Below are 18135 nucleotides of genomic sequence, written 5' to 3'. Positions count from 1 at the left end.
CTAAGAAGGCATGTTTTGGCAGAATTATTCTCATCTACAATTCTATTGTTCTAGTCCCAAAGCTCCAAACACACCCTTCTTATACAGAATGCCCTAAAAAGTTTGTGATCTTCCATAAAGAAAAGCTTCTGAGAGAAAGGTTGTAGTACTTGAACTTGATCATACTTTCTCAGACTTTGCTCCCCCTCTGCTAGGTCTAGCATCTATGATCTGTATAGGGTAGCTTCCTCCTACCATATTTCTGCCACTAGGCAATGTCTAAGCACCAAAGGAGGAGATATATTCCTTGGAGTACATAAATTTTTTTAAAATTTATTGATAAATAAGGCTTAGGGTGGGGGCATTGAGGAAGGGAGAAAGGGAGAAAATATGGAAATAAATTTTATAAATGAATATTTAAAATTGTCTTTACATGTAATTATGAAAAACTAAAATATATTTTTTAGAAAATATATTCATAACCATGTTTCAATATACTTGGTCTCTTACTTGTGTAAGGAGAGCCCCACCTATAGCAAGGGCCTGTATGTAGAGAGGACTGTGTGTGGTGAGCCCTCGTGGCATGAGGGTGTCACTACATGACTCAAAGGGAGGAAGAATAGACATCTTCAGCCCTCCTCTGCTCCTCTTGTTGTAGTTCACTTATTTAAGTCATGCCCAACTCTTCCTGAACCTTTTGTGGGGCTTTGTTGACAAAAATAATGGAGTAGTTTGCCATATACTTCTCCAGACCATTTTATAGAGGAGGAAATTGAAGTAAATAAGATTATTTCCCTTCATTAACCTGAGTATACCACAGAGGCAACTCTTCTTGTGGGACATGAAGAAGTCCCCAGAATAGTCACAGAATAATTTCATAAATGAGACTCAGTTCCTGTGCAATAAAATGTATCTCCTATGATCTGAACACTTCCTCTGCCAAAATGTGCATTTTCAGGAGGCTTCATGGCAACCCCACAGTGGAGCTGATGGCAGAGAACATTGACATCTGTCAGGTCCCAGTGGGAGTCACAGAGAGTCTTCCAGGTCCCCAAACTTGGATCTCCACTCTCCCTTCATATTGGGAGCTTCCATCCATCAGATGAAAGCCTGTGTACCCTGGGGAGAAGAAAACAGGGCTTTAGAAAAGTCATTGTGACTTTCCAGTCTCAGGATGAAGTACAAAGTGGGAGCAGGATAAAAGCATTGTGCAAGTTTTACTTGAACAAATGACTCCAGCATCCATGCTGTGACTGCATTTTCCCTGTGGAACTGGTGCCATGGGGCACAATGACAGAAGAGGTTCACTTACATTACATTGGAATTCTTTATCCCAGATGGGTCCATTTCCTTCCCCAAAGTGAGCTCTTTTCATGATGGAGACTGCAGTCCTACAGTCTAACTCAGGACAGATGACTTTGGCAGTAGAAAGGGTAAAATTCCAATCACAGACTTTGTCTCATTTTGTTTCAGAATTGACTTCTACCCTATAATTACAAGGCCTGACTCCTGCAACCAAATTCACAAATCCTGAAAAGACAAGAAATAACTCCAATAACTGGCCCTGAATGCCAAGATCTCTCTGATGAAGAGACACAATTAATAATGTGAGGCTCTCTCACATATTCCCAAGTGAGAAGAAGCTAAAGAAATTTACTTAACTGACTAAAGGACAATTAATACCTTGGAAATACTTTGGCTGTGATTGAACCTGAAATAAAACTCAAGATGTTTAATTCCTGTTACTCTTTTAGGCCAAAGAGTGGCATATGGAAACAGCAGAGGGAATGGATACCTCTCACCCAAGGAGGAGAAATAGATATGATATCTCACTATTAGAGAAGTAACCATCTCTTCTGCCTCAAGAACCTCATCACTCTACATAGGATTTCTATTCATTTAATTTTCTGGACTTTGTCCATCTTTTCTCCTCCTTTTTCTCAGATAAAGAATGCCAAAGTAAATTATATTTCAGTTGTCTTGGGGTCTTTATAAAAGGTTTATGAGATGTCCAAGGTTTTTTTCTATATTTCTGTACTTCATATTTCAAGTAGAGTTTCCATATTTTTCCATGATTAATTTCCTGCTACTTCTGGAATGTTTGAGAATTAGGACTCAGGTGCTAAGAAATAAGGATATTTGAACACACACACACTCCTTTAACACTGTGATAAGCCACGAGTCCCACTATCACAGTAAGAAATCAGGGAGGAAAATGAGAAAAGAACTTGTTTTTTGGAATACAATAGCAAGCACACTGAAGTTCAAACACATATATATATAGATTTGTGAATTGTGGGATCAGGCTGCCATTATTCTGTCACACAGAGAGAGACAGAGAAACAGAGACAGAGTCAGAGAGACAAAGAGAGATAGAGACAGAGAGAGAGGTAGAGATAAAGAGATGGAGGTGGAGATGGAAACATATACACAGAGAGAGACAGAAAGACAAACAGAGCAATAGGTAGAAACAGACAGAGAAGGAGAGAGAGGGAAGGAGATGAATACAGCTAAAGAGAGGAAAAAGACAAAGAGAGAGAGAGAAAGAGAGAGAGAGAGAGAGAGAGAGAGAGAGAGAGAGAGAGAGAGAGAAGAAGAGGGAAACAGGTGACAATTCTGCTGACTTGGAAGGGAAGTAACCACTTCTGCCAATGAATCTGTTTTACAATTTGATAGTCCTACTCCCTACAAACCATTCCCCTCAGTCTGAGTCTGAAACAAGCCCACAACACTTTGACACTTGACTGTAGCATCTGTTATATTTGCTACAGAGATTTTTGTGGATATGATTATGAACATAAACTTTGTGAATGTGGAGATGTACTATCATAAGGACAGAGTAGACATTGTTGGTTGCCAGAAAATCATCTTTAGAGGGGATCAGAAAGGCTATCATTTTCTTAATAATTAGAAAATAACATACTTAGAGCAGGGGCCACAATACCAATCTCTCTGGGCTGCACTGAGAATGTAGTTGATGCAGATTAGTTGTATTAGGTCCCTTCACCCAGAGGCACAATAGCAACATGGAGATAGAAATAACTAGAGGAAATGAGGAATATCAGTGCAAGAAGCACCAGCTCCAAATGTTCTGTTCCAACTTCTGCAGTTTGCCTTATGACTGCTACTCACAACTGGTATTCCCATTTGCTAGGATTGTTTGCTTTAGAATGGAGACTCTATTTTCCTCTAACTTCATGCTTTAGTATAAAACTGTACAACTGAGGAGGTAGAGTCAAGTTCACAGAACAGTAGGAATTAGCGGACAGAGTTCCCTTGCAAAACTCCTCCAGACAGATATAAAAAATGAAGCAGAAAAAATCCTGAGAGAGAAAATCTAAGAAAAAGTGAAAATGAGACATTTTTTTCCAACATGAGTCAAGAGAGTGAGACAGAGAAATCTCTAGATACTAGTCTGGTCAAGAATTTGTAGGGAAGGAGAGCCCCAGAAAAGGGAGAGGTTATCTGCCCCAAGGAGCCCATTCAAGTTCAAGAAGGTTCTCAAGTCCTCTACATTCTCTCTCCAGTAACAGCCTGGAGAGGGCTGTGGAGGACAGAAGTGATATTGTAGTTCCGGGAGTCACAGGACCTGTGTTCAAAAATTTCCCAGCAAATTATGCTTGTTTGTCTGTGTAACCCTGCTTCAGTCAGATTACCTTACTGGAATATTATTCCCTCCACTGTAAACTAAAGATATTAAGATGATGATCATCAGTTTTAATTTCAGTTCTAAATTCAATGACCCCAGGATTAGATTTCAACTTTCCTTGGTACCAGAGGATAGACTCGTGGAAGCTTCATTTAGATGCACATTCTAGCCTCATGCCTTCTAGCTCAATATCTATTCTCAGAACTCCCAGCCCTATATTATGTCCTTCACACTCACCTGAGCACAAGACACCAATGTCCTCCTCGTGAATACACTCATACCCCTCCATGTAAATTGTTTGGCATTCCAACAGAGAAGACTCTTTCCCTGTGCAGACCATGTGTTTCACCCAGGTGCTCTCATTTGCTAGGCCAAATATAGCCCCTCTCATAGCACCCAGAGCAGAGCCACAACTCAGCTGCTTACAAACGACATTAGCCTCTGTTCAGGTCCAATAGACACTACATAGCTACTCCACCAGATCTTCACTCGTCCAGAGCATGGGGTCTCTCCTCCCCTGAGTCAGAGGTTGTCTGTATCTAGAAAGGAAGCAAAATCCCTTCTTACACTCCCAGCTTGGAAGTGAGGAAGCTCTGAGAGCCTCAGGTATAAAGAGGGAGCAACTAAGATATTTGTTCTGTGACTGGAGGTCAGGAAGTCAATTTCCTTCTTGAATATATCATGTTTGTACAAAGTTCTTTTCATGTTGTTTTTGAGCTCATGTTAGACTTTGAGCTCCTTGAAAGGCTTTCTTGCCTTTCTTTGTATCACCAGGGCTTTGTACAGGGACTGGAATATAGTAGTACCTTTAAAAATGATTGACTCTGCACAAACAAGTTATGTAGAAGACAAATTTTATACCTTTGGGGAGGCAGAATCAAAATGGTGGAGGAATGGCAAGCAAATTAGGGGAGCATGGAATAGTTTACCTGTCATATCTGTAGAAAAGGGAAGAATTTATTACCAAAAAATAAGTAGAGAGCATTACAGGATGTAATATGGATAAAGTTGATTAAATGAAATTTTAAATTTTTTTCCACAAACAAAACCAAGGCAGCCAAGATTAGAAGGAAGAGAGAAAACAGAGAGAAAAAAATTGTAGTAATTTTCTTTGATAAACTTTCTCAAATATATAGAAAACTGAATCAAATTTATAAGAATACAACTGATATTCTTATAAGTATATAATTTATAACTAACTGATAAATGATCAAAGTTTATGACCAGGCAGTTTTCAGATAAAGAAATTAAAGCTATCTATAGTTAAATGAAGAAGTGCCTCAAATCACTATTTATCAGAGAAATGAACAATTAAAACAACTCTGAGGTGTCACCACTATCAGATTGGCTAAAATAAAAGAAAAGGAAAATGTTGAAGGGAATGTGAGAAATTTGAAATACTAATGAACTATTTGTGGAGTTCTGAAATGATCCAACCATTTTGGAAAGAAATTTCAAACTATGTCCAAAAGGCTATAATACTGTGCATACTCTTTGATCCAGCAATACCACTAATGGATCTGTACCTAAATAAAATCAACGAAAAATAAAAGGGACCTGCTTGTACAAAAATATTTATAGCAGCTCTTTTTGCATGGCTAAGAATTGGAAATAGAAGAAATACCCACTCACTGGGGAATGGCTGAAGAAGTTGTGGTATGTGATGGTTAGTGAATACTACTATGCTATAAGAAATGATGACCAGGATACTTTCGGAAAAACTTGGAAAGACTTTTTTGAACTGGTGCAAAGTGCAGTAAGCAGAACCAGGAAAATATTAAACACAGTAACAATAATACTGTTTGATGATCAACTGTGAATGACATCTATTCCCAGCAAACTGAGTATCTAAAATAATTCTGAAGTATCTATGACAAAAAATGCAATTCACCTCCAGAGAAAAAACAGACGGAATTTGAATGCATATCAAAGCACACTATTATTGTACTTTGTATGTACTGGGGTTCTGCGTTTGATTTCACAAAGACTAAAATAGAAATATGTTTTCCATAACTGTATCAAATTGCTTGCCTTCACAATGAGGAGGAAGACAGGGGATGGTGGGAAAGAATTTGGAACCCAAAACTGTAAAAAATGAGAGTTAAAAGGTTTTATGTGCAATTGGGAAAAATAAAATATTAATTAAAAAAGATAAATTGAAGATAATCAACAGAGGAACAACATTAGCATTAAGGAGGTGGGTAATAAGAGGTCTCTGAGTAGACTGTAGGGCTTTAGCTGGGACCTGAGCGAAGCCAGGGAAGGCAAGAGATGGAGATGAGGAGGGAAAGAATTATAGATTTAGGGAGAACCAGTGAAAATGCACAGTGAAAAGATAGAGTATCTCATAAAAAGAACATCAGAGATTAATGTCACTGCATTGAAAAATATGTAGAGGGAATTAGAAGGCTAGAAAGGTAGGGAAATGAAGAGTTTTGAATAAAAGTATTTGATATTTGATCCTGGAGGTGTGAAGCCATTGAAGTTATTGTTTGCAGTTGGAGAGGTAACACAGTAAGACTTGTGCTCTAGGAAGATAAATGTAACAGCATAGGGGAGGATGAACTGGAATGGAGAGTTGATACAGAGTGACCAACCAAAAGGTTCTTGCAACGGTCCAGAGAAAAGGTAATGTGGGCCTTCACCAAGGTGGCAGCAGTGTCAGAAAAAAAAATGAGTGCTAGATGAGAGGTGTTAGAAAAGTCACATCAACAGGACTTGGAAACTGATTGTATAGCAAAAGAGGGTGAAGAGTTAAGGATGAATCTTAGGACTAGGTGACTGTGGGAGGATGGTGGTGGCCTCCAGAGTAATAGTAAAGATGCATAGTTTTAGGGAGAGATAATCAGTTCAATTTTGGACATGTTAAACTTAAGGTGGACACTGGACGTCTAGTTCAAGGTGTCCAACAGGGAATTAGAGATGTGAGACTGGAGGTCAGGACAGAGGTTAGCCTTGAATAGATAGATCTGAGAATCATCCTCATAGAGATGATAATTTAACCCAGTATTTCCCTTCCACCTCTAGTGTCTTTATATAGCCAGCAATTCTCTGGTGCTTAGCAGGTGCTTAACAAATGTTTCAATCAAAAAGATTCTTCCTGGGAACTCAGTCCTCTCTTGTCTACTGAAAACATCTCTTGCCTACTTTGTACTTCCCAAAGCTAAAGTACTGCATGCATCATTCTTCTCAGTAAGATGAGGACTGAGCAGTAGGGAGCCATGACAGAAGGTTTGAAATGGTCATGAATTATTTAACATTTCAGAACAGGAAAACTCTTTAGAGAAAATTCCTCTAAAATCCTATTTTTGACAGGAGAAAATAATGAGTTTCAAAGTGGTAGGGTAACTATCTGAAATTCATATCACTTCTGGCAGAATCAAAGTCTTCTGACTCCAACCATTCTTGTTTCCACTGTAGCATTTTTTGATGGAAGGAATAGAGGCATGTAAGTATCTCAGTTTCTTCCCTTGGGAAGGTTAGTACAAATGAAACAATGCATTCATCCTTACTGAGTACCTACTATGAACAGGGTTTGACATTGCTGGGAATATAGAAAAGTATATGGAACTCTAAACACTCACAGGAAGTTTATAATTACTTCAGGAAAATAAAATTAGAGGCTAATTAGAGGAGTTTGGGGACTCCCGAGCCTCTGACCAGATCCCAGCTTCACTCCTCTCTGGCCATATCAGTGATTCTGGGGAGACATTAGGTAACATTAGTCATTCTCAGATCCATCATCTATAAAATGAGTATGAAATTGACCAGTCCCTTCAATTCTGGAAGGATTAATTCCAGAGAGAGGAGTTCAAAACTACCTTTGGACAAAAATATTTCCAAAACACTTTGGTTAAGGGAGGTATGTAAGCCCTTCTACCTATACTGAGTGGTACAGTTCTTAAAAGCACAAGCCCCAGTTTGGGTCTCAGACCTAAGCAGCAGGTACAGAGTAACTTAGATCTTATAGTAGCTGATATCAGTATTTCTCCTCTCCCACTCACAGAGATCATATAAAACCTCCATTTTCAAAAACTAACATTTCAAAAACTAACAATGATCTCCCAGCTATTCAGCCCAGGCCAGACCATCATAGTATCAACAAAGGCTCTTTTGGCTAATGAGTTGAGTGGGTAGATCGGGGCATCTCTTTGCTTGTTTCATGTATGAAGTCTTCTTTGTATATACCCATACACTAAATGACACTAAATGGCAATGATTTCAAATTTCCTTTACTCCCTTAGAAGGATGGCATGGCACTGAGGTGATACCCAACAACAAGACAAAGGCAGCAGGTCAATGAGCCAAAATGATTCAATGATGAATCTTCTGTTAGTTTCTCAACCATCTCCCATATTAAAAGTCACATGAAAACTCAGACCATTCTTGGGACCTGAATAGTAATTTAAAAAGACAAATTGAAGATAATCAATAGAGAACCTTACAATCTAATTCTAGGAACAAATATCACCTTTCTTGATGGATAATCCTCCTCCAAACCTAATTGAGACGACCCAATCACAGGAGAAGAAAAGATATTCAGACATTGTAATTTCCTTGCATTCCCCAAAACAGCTGGTAAATATCAGATTACGATTTTCTGTCTGATCATTTTCCCAAGTCCAGCATCTCAATCCAATTCATAATAGTGTAGATGCTGTGGAATAAGGAAAATGAAATCTTACCAGAGTTGGTCATTAGGAAACTGAAGAAAAGGATAATTAGCATCTAGGCAGTAGGAGGTCTCTCTAAGGCCATCCTGACATCACAAGTCTTGCTACAATCTTGAAAGCACCAACTCCACTTTAGAGACCCCAGAGCACCGAATGAGGGATATACAGCAATAGGAGGGGACTATATAGATTCAGCTCCTTACCACACCTCCTGTGCTGGGAGCCAATAGAAACTCCCTTTACCACTTCAGACAGTATCAGAGACTTGATCTGCCACAGTGTGAAATTCAAAAACCAATTAAATTCTAACTCCTACGTATCTCCTTATATGAGAGAAGAGGTCTTTGTGATGAAAATTCTGTCAGTTAACAAATATTGATTAAGTACATCCTGTAGGGCAGCTAGGTGGTGCAGTGCATAGGGCATCGGTGCAGGAGTCAGGAGGACATGAGTTCAAATCTCACCTCAGACACTTGACACTCACTAGCTGTGTGACCTTGGGCAAGTCACTTAACCCCAATTGCCTCATCCTGGGTCATCTCTAGTCATTCTGATGAATATCTGGTCACTGGATTCAGATGGCTCTGGAGGAGAAGAGAGGCTGGTGACCTGCACAGCCCTCCCTCACTCAAAAAAACAAAAGTCAAGTCAAGTCATATCATTATTTCTCTGATGGCATGGTCTTCAGCAACGAAGGATGAACACACACATGCACGCACACACACACACAAGTACATACTGTATGCTAGACACTAAGTGTACAAATATAAATAATGAAACAATTCCTACTCATATCAGGAACAATTATATTTCATCCCAGATCCACTTCATCTGCTCAGAAAGAATCCAATCATGTCTGAGCTTGAAATGACAAACAAGGGACTTTATCGGATTCCAGAGGTAATAAAGGAGTTTATTTACCCCCGGAATTTACTGAGCAGGGGAATGGGAAGGAAAATTATATGGAAGAAGGTCACTTAAGTAGGTGGAGGACAGATTGCAGAGGGCTTCAAATGACTGGCAATGAAACTCTTTTACACTTTCAGACCTTAGCAAGATTATTTTCAGCAGAGGGTGGATTAGAGAGGAGAGACTTGAACTGATGATTAACATTAAGTTCAAAAAATTTATTTTAATGTAAAAATTATTTTTCTTTTAAACTATGAAGGGAGTGCATTCAAGGATAATGTTGATATCCAAGCTATAACCATCTGACTGAGTTAGATAGAAGTAGGTTCTGAAAACTGGGGAGGCCGATGAATCAGGGCTTTAGGATAGGTGGGGAGAAAGCAACATATACATTGAAGTTTTCAAGTATGAGAGAAGGGTTAGAGGAGAAAAAGACTGTGAAACAAGTACTAAACTGGGAAAGGGAGTAAATAACCTGAAAGCTAGAAATTATACCAAGCATCTTGACTCTTAGTGTTTAAGAAAGATGGAAGGGGAGAAAGGAAATACATTTATTATCTTCCTTCAATATGCCAGGTACTTTGCTAAGTGCTCTACAAATATTATCTCAGGTGATCATCACAATATCTCTGTGAGTTAGGTACTATTAAGGTGGGCTAGGTGGCACAGTGAATAGAGCACTGACCCTGGAGTCAGGAGTATCTGAATTCAAATCTGACCTCAGATACTTGACATGTACTAGCTGTGTGACCCTGGGCAAGTCACTTAACTGCAATTACCTCACCAAAAAAAAAATCCAGTTTTACAGTTGAGGGAACTGAGGCAAGCAGATTAACTGACTTGCCTGGAATCTCACAGCTAGAAAGCATCTTGGGATAGATTTGAACTCAGGTTCCATTTCTCTTAACTCTAGGCCCAGTGTTCTATTTACAGTGCCATCTAGTTGCCTCTCATTTTTATTCATCATTACATTATTATTCTCATTATATAAATGAGGAAACAGATTCAGAGAGGTTAAGTGACATGGTCACACAGCTAGTGCATGATAGTCATGATTTAAACCCAGGCATGAAGATTAGGATTATGCAGCTGAAGGTTAACTGTCTAAGCCTGAATAGAGAACATATTGATAGCAGTAACACACAAGTGCTTGACAATAAAAATTCAAAATCAACTGAATATTTCAGAACATGCCACCTCCAGTAGCAAAGACAGATTTTTCTCTCAGATAAGCAAGGAGAGAAATCCTTAGTATTTATTCAAGCATCCTCAGATGTATAAGTTGCAAACAAAATCTCTTGGCACATAGAAACACACAAGACTCTGGCTCTAATCCTGATCAGCCAGGACAGTATCATCAAGAGGATGCTTATATGGAGATGGACAGCTAGGTGTTGCAGCGTATAGAGCACCAGTGCAAGAGTCAGGAGGACTTGAGTTCAAATCTCACCTCAGACACTTGACACTCACTAGCTGTGTGACCTTGGGCAAGTCACTTAACCCCATTTGCCTCATCCTGGGTCATCTCTAGTCATTCTGATGAATATCTGGTCACTGGATTCAGATGGCTCTGGAGGAGAAGAGAGGCTGGTGACCTGCACAGCCCTCCCTCACTCAAAACAAAGTCAAGTGCAAGTCATGTCATCATTTCTCTGATAGAATGGCCTTCTCTAAAAAAGAAAGATGAACACACACCACTATATGGGGATAAATGCTTTGGTGGTGTTTTTGATTATGTGTGACTTGCAGGTGTGCAACCGCTGAAGGTTATCACATCACAAAGGCCATAGAAGAGTGAGAGTTTCTACTCTGTATGCTTAGTAGCTGGGTCTCACATCAGAAAAGGAAAGAAGATTTACCAGTTACTCCAAAACTCTGGGGTTGTCAGGTCTCTGCTGATTTGGGAAATCTCTAAATGAAAATATTTTCATTCCCTCTGTCTAGACTTCAGACAGAGTGGTGTGGATTTTTCTGTCTATGGGAATCTGATGTCTTTTCTTTAAAATATCCTATATAACTGACACATCTCACCTTCCTTTCCTAATTTACTAGGTTACTTAATATTTGGCTAATGTAGACTCTGGGTTCACCTCCCCTTTAACATTTTTTTCCAACACAGAATATGGAAGAAGAGTAGGCCTGGTGCCCACCCACAATTAAGGATCCTAATAATAAATACTGCTTAATTTTTTTAGTGCTTTAAGTTTAGAAAATGCATCAAATGTATTATTTCCTTAGTCCGTAATTTAATTATTTATTTTAAGTTAGACTTATTAATCTATTTTACCAAAGACAAAACCAAAGAGTGAAAGTACCATGTTTCTTTCTCCGACTGTCTCTGCCTTTGTCTGTGCCTCTATCTCTCTGCCTCTATTCGTTCTGTGAAGTTTGAATTCATTCAAAAGGGCCACACTTGAGAAACAAGAGGGCTATATGTGGCTTCATGGTTGCGCGTTCCCCAACCCTGCAATATCCTTTTCTAAAAGCTAATCAAGTCTGGCTAACTACCTGATAATGATTTTTTTTTATATTTATTATTTTTTTTAATGTTCTATAATCACTACCAAAAAGCTTAGATTTTTACCCCCCACTGACTCCCCACTATCCCCCTCCCTACCCAAGATGCCATGCAATTCTATATAGGATCTATATATACTTTCCTATTGAATACGTTTTCACTATAGTCATGCTGTGTAGATGAACTAAAATAAATGGGAGAAATCATATAATAAATCAAAACATAATACACACGTACACATACACACATATACAAACATGATCTGCTACATTCTGCAAATGAATTCCATAGTTCTTTCTCCGAGTGTGGAAGGCATTTTGCCTTAGAAAACCATTGGGAATTATTATTATTTTTTTAAGTTCTTGTGTTATTACGAACTTCCAAGTCTACCAGAAAAAAACTCTCGCACACTGTGGTCGTTGCTGTGCACAGTTCTCCTGGTTCTGCTCCTTTCACTCAGCATCAGGTCATATAAGTCCTTCCAGGCCTCTCTGAAGTCTTCTTGTTCCTCATTTCTTATGGCGCAATAGTATTCCATTACATTCATATACCACAACTTATTCAGCCATTCCCCAATTGATGGACATCCCCTTGATTTCCAGATTTTGGCAACTATAAATATTTTTGTACATATGGGACCCTTTCCCATTTTTATGATCTCTTGGGGATACAGTCCTAGTAGCGATTTTGCTGGGTCAAAGGGTATGCACATTTTTGTAGTCCTTTGGGCATAGTTCCAAATTGCTCTCCAGAATGGTTGGATGAGCTCACAGCTCTTCCAACAATGAATTGGTGTTCCAACTCTCCCACATCATCTCCAACATTTATCATTTTCCTGTTCTGTCATGTTTGCCAATCTTATAGGTGTGATGTGGTACCTCAGAGTTGTTTTGATTTGCATCTCTCTGATCAAAAGTGATTTAGAGCATTTTTTCATATGACTATAGATATCTTTAATTTCTTCCTCTGAAAATTGCCTATTCATATCCTTTGATCATTTATCAATTGGGGAATGACTTGTACTGTTGTACATTTGACTGCATTCTCCATATATTCCAGAAATGAGGCCTTTATCCCTGAGATGAGTTGTAAAAATTCTTTCCCAATTTACTACATCCCTCCCAATTTTGGATGCATTGGGTTTGTGTAAGGGGCGCTGACCACCAAGCCATCTGGGATGCCACACTGACGGACATCAGGTAAACTGAGTCCGGTGCAGGGAAGGGTGAACAAGATGGCGCTGGAAGGGATGGCCCCACCCCTGGTTTGTGTTTGTTACTATAGTTCCAGCTTGTGTTCATTACTATAGTTTCAGGTTTGTTTGTGTGTGTTACCATGGTTTATTGGGCTGGCCGGCAGAGACTATATAATCAGAGTGCTTGCTTGAATAAATCAGTGCTGCTTCATGACCCCCTCTCCCACCTCATTCTTTTACTCGCGAGCTCCACAGGAGGACGAGCAGCCTGCTGGTCAGGCATAAGACTTGTTCCTCTCGGTAAGCTATGGGGGTACCAATAGCAGTTTTGGTTGTGCAAAAACATTTCAGTTTAATGTAATCAAAGTTACCCATCTTGCATTTCATAATGCTTTCTATCTCTTCTTTAGTAAAAAATTCTTCCCTTCTCCATAAATCTGATAAATGCACTATTCTTTGCTCCTCCAGTTGGTCCATGGTATCAATCTTTACACCTGGATTGTGTACCCATTTGGACTTTATTCTTGTATAAGGTGTCGAGCATGGGTCTATGCCAAGCTTCCACCACACTGTTATCCAGTTTTCCCAGCTTTTTGTCGAACAGTGAATTTTTATCCCAGAGGCTGGGGTTCTTAGGTTTTTCAAACAGGAGGTTGCTATATTCCTTGCCTACTGTGTCTTGAGTGCAAAGTCTATTCCACTTGTCTATCCTTCTGTTTCTTAGCCAGTACCAAGTGGTATTGATAATTGCTGCTTTATAGTACAATTTGAGATCTGGTAGAACTAGGCTACCTTCTCTAGCATTTCTTTTCATTAGTCCCTTTGATATTCTGGAACTTTTGTTCTTCCAGATGAATTTTGATATTATTTTATCCAGCTCTAGAAAATAATTACCTGATAGTTTAATTGATATGGCACTAAATAAGTAAATTAATTTAGGTAGAATTGTCATTTTTATTATATTAGCTCAGCCTACCCATGAGCAACTGATGTTTTTCCACTTACTTAAATCTGATTTTATTTGTGCAAAAAATGTCTTGTAATTGTGTTCATATAGTCCCTGGGTTTGTTTTGGCAGGTAAACTCCCAAGTATTTTATACTGTCTACCCTAGCTTTAAATGGAATTTCTCTTTCTATCTCTTGCTGTTGGACTTTGTTGTTAATAGATAGGAATACAGAAGATTTGTGAGGGTTTATTTTGTAACCTGCAGCTTTGCCAAAGTTGTTTATTATTCCAAGTAGTTTTTTACTTGAATCTCTGGGATTCTCCAAGTATATCATCATATCATCTGCAAAGAGTGATAACTTAGTTTCTCCTTTGCCTATTCTTATTCCTTTAATTTCTCTATCTTGTCTAATTGCTACAGCTAGCATTTCTAGTACCATTTTGAATAATAGTGGTGATAATGGACATCCTTGCTTCACCCCTGATTTTATTGGAAATGCATCTAGCTTATCCCCATTGCATATAATCCTTGCTGAAGGTTTTAGGTAGACATTCCTTATTATTTTAAGGAAAGTTACCTTTATTCCTACGTTCTCCAGTGTTTTTAATAGGAATGGGTGTTGTATGCTGTCAAAAGCTTTTTCTGCATCTATTGAGATAATCATGTGATTTTAGTTAGTTTTGTTGTTGATATGATCGATAATGCTAATAGTTTTCCTAATATTGAACCAGCCCTGCATTCCTGGTATGAATCCTATCTGATCATAACGTATTATTCTCGTGATAAGATGCTGTATTACTTTTTCTAAAATCTTATTTAAAGTTTTTGCATCTATATTCATTAGAGAAATTGGTCTATAATTTTCTTTCTCTGTTTTGTCTCTTCGTGGTTTAGGTATCAAAATCATATTTATATCATAGACAGAATTTGGGAGGACTCCTTCTTTCCCAATTTTCAAAAATAGTCTATATTGTATTGGAATTAACTGTTCTTTAAATGTTTGATAGAATTCACTTGTAAATCCATCTAGCCCTGGAGAATTTTTCGTAGGGAGTTCATCGATGGCTTCTGCAATTTCTTTTTCTGAGATGGGGTTATTTAAGCACTCAACTTCCTCTTCTGTTAATCTGGGCAATTTGTATTTTTTAAAATATTCATCAATCTCATTTAGATTATCGAATTTGTGGGCATAAAGTTGGGCAAAGTAATTTCTAATTATTGTTTTAATTTCCTCCTCATTGGAGGAAATTTCATTTTTATTTTTTATTTTTATTTTTTTAATTTTCATTTTTAATATTAGTAATTTGATTTTCTTCTTTCTTTTTTTTAATCAAATTGACCAAAGGTTTATCAATTTTATTAGTTTCTTCATAAAACTAACTGTTAGTTTTATTTATTAATTCAATAGTTTTCTTAATTTCAATTTTATTAATCTCTCCTTTGGTTTTCAGTATTTTTAATTTGGTATTTACTTGGGGATTTTCAATTTATTCTTTTTCTAGCTTTTTCAGCTGCATGCCCAAGTCACTGATCTCCTATTTCTCTATTTTATTTATGTAGGCGTTCAAAGATATAAAACTTCCCCTAAGAACTGTTTTTGCAGTATCCCATAAGATTTGGTAGGTTGTCTCATTATTGTCATTCTCTTGAATGAAGTTGTTGATTGTTTCTATGATTTCTTCTTTAATCCAGTCCTTCTTTAGGATTAGATTTTTTAGTTTCCAACTGATTTTTAGTTTATCTTTCCGTGGCTTTTTATTACATGTAATTTTTATTGTATTATGATCTGAGAAGGATGTGTTGATTATCTCTGCTTTTCTGCACTGGATTGTGAGGTTTTTAATGTCCTAGTACATGGTCAATTTTTGTAAATGTACCATGTACCACTGAGAAAAAGGTGTATTCCTTTCTATTCCCATTCAATTTTCTCCAGAGATCTATTATATCTACCTTATCCAGAGTTTTATTTACCTCCTTAACCTCTTTCTTATTTATTTTCAGGTTAGATTTATCAAGTTCAAAAAGGGAGGGTTGAGGTCCCCCACTAGTACAGTTTGCTGTCAATTTCTTCCTTCAACTCCCCCAAACTCTCCTCTAAGAATTTGGATGCTATACCACTTGGAGCATACATGTTTAGTAATGATATTGCTTCATTGTCTATGCTGCCTTTTAGCAGGATATAATTTTCATCTTTAACTCTTTTGATTAGGTCTATTCCTGCTTTTGCTTTGTCTGAGGTTAGGATTGCTACTCCTGCTTTTCTTACATCAGCTGAAGCACAATATATTCTGCTCCAACCTTTGACCTTTGTCCTGTGTGTATACCCCCATTTCAAATGTGTTTCTTGTAAAGAACATATTGTTGGATTATGGCTTTTAATCCATTCTGCTATCTGTCTCTGTTTTATGGGAGAGTTCATTCCATTCGCATTCACAGTTATGATTACAATCTATATGTTTCCCTCCATCCTCTTTCCCACCGTTTGTGCTTTTAGCTCTCCCGTTTCCCTTCCCCTCCTCAATAGTTTTAATTTTTCACCACCTCCTCCTGCAGCCTTCCCTTCCTTCTTCTAGCTCCCCTCCCTTTTACTCCCCTGTACCCTTACTGTTTCTTCCCTCCCTTTAGCTTCCCTCCCCTTTCTTCTCCCTTCCCCTCCTACTGCCTATAGAGCTAGTTAGGATTATCTACTTAAGTTTATTGTTCCCTCCTTGAAACAAATCAGATGAGAGTACCTCTCAAACAATGCTCGTCACCCTCTCCTCTTTCCCTCTACTATAATTTTGTACTTCTTCCTGTGATGTAATTTACCATTTTCTGCTTCCTCCTTTTCACACCTCCTGTTGCAATCTCTTTGCATACTTAAATCATATTTTTAACATAACTTCATTGACTTTATACCTGTTCCCTCTATGTATATCCCTTTTATATTTCATAATAGATGCACAGTTCTCAAGATTAACAGGTATTATCTTCCTTCATAGGGTGGCAAACAGTTTGTCCAAATTGGGTAACAATATTTTTGGGGTTTTTTTTCTCCCCTGTTTATCTTTTTATGCTTCTCTTGAGACCTGCATTTGAAGATTAAATTGTCTATTAAGTTCTGGTGTTTTTGTCAGGAAAGTCTGGTGATCCTTTACTTCATTGAACGACCATCTCCTTGCCTGAAATGTTATGCTGAACTTTGCTGGGTAGCTGATCCTTGGTTGTAGTCTCAGCTCCTTTGCCTTACGGAATATTGGGTTCCAGTTCCTTTGATCTTTTAATGTAGAAGCTGCAAGGTCCTGTGTAATCCTGACTGTAGCTCTTCGATATTTGAATTGTTTCTTTCTGGCTGCCTGTAGTATTTTCTCCTTCACTTGATAGTTCTGGAATTTGGCAACTATATTTCTTGGGGTTTTGAGTTTGGGATGCCTTTCGGGAGGTGAACGGTGGATTCTTTTGATCACTATTTTGTCCTCTGGATCTAGTACTTCTGGGCAGTTTTCCTTGATGATTTCCTGGAAGATATTGTCCAGACTCTTTTTTTCATCATGGCTTTTTGGCAGGCCAACAATTCTTAAATTTTCTCTCCTGTATCTATTTTCCAGGTCAGTTGTTTTCCCAGTTAGATATTTTATGTTTTTTTCTATCTTTTCATTCTTTCGATTTTGTTTGACTGATTCTTGCTGTTTCATTGAGTCATTAGTTTCTACTTGCCCAATTTTAATCTTAATCGAATTATTTTCTTCAGTTAACTTCTGCATCTCTTCCATCAGTTCATTTTTTCCTTTTAAGGAGTTATTTTCCCCAGTTAATTTTTGTACTTCCTTTTCCATTTGTCCAATTTTCCCAGTTAGGTTTTGTGCTTCTTTTCCCCTTTGACCAACTGTTCCTTTTAGGGAGTTATTTTCTCCAGTTAATTTGTGTACTTCCTTTCCCATTTGTTCAATTTTCCTTTTCAAAGAGATGTTCTCATCAGTGAATTCTTTATTTATAATTTTAAAATCGTTGGCCAATTTTTCTTCTGTTTCCTTCTTCAGCTGTTCCAGAAGAGCTGTTTGTGCATGCAAGCAGTTCATAGTCACTTCTGAAGTTTCACGTGGAAGTACAGTCTCAGTACTGACCTCTTTGGTATTTGTGTTTTGGTCCTTATCGCCATAGAAAGATTCTATGGTTTTGTCTCCCCTCTTTTGCTTTTTCTTGTCCATGATGTTGATTGTGTGTTGTGGCTTCTAGTTCTTTCAATTAGAAGCTGCAGAACTTGATATTGAGCCAACTTGTGTGA

At 38.0% G+C, this 18135-nt stretch overlaps 1 long non-coding RNA gene across 1 annotated transcript; it reads right to left on the bottom strand.

The window, feature by feature from the left end:
• Positions 1-286: 286 nt before the first annotated feature.
• LOC140525887 (uncharacterized) lies at positions 287-8442 on the bottom strand. The gene is made up of 4 exons (XR_011974151.1): positions 8314-8442; positions 3866-4167; positions 1292-1509; positions 287-1098 (listed from the first exon to the last, which is right to left on the bottom strand). It is a non-coding gene; the product is annotated as an uncharacterized lncRNA (long non-coding RNA).
• Between the last annotated feature and the right edge of the window lie 9693 nt (positions 8443-18135).

This window comes from Notamacropus eugenii, chromosome 2, assembly GCF_028372415.1.
Source record: "Notamacropus eugenii isolate mMacEug1 chromosome 2, mMacEug1.pri_v2, whole genome shotgun sequence".
In the NCBI taxonomy this organism is placed as follows: domain Eukaryota; kingdom Metazoa; phylum Chordata; class Mammalia; order Diprotodontia; family Macropodidae; genus Notamacropus; species Notamacropus eugenii.
The sequence above is the reverse complement of the archived record's forward strand: the minus strand, read 5'-3'. Positions and strand labels throughout refer to the sequence as shown.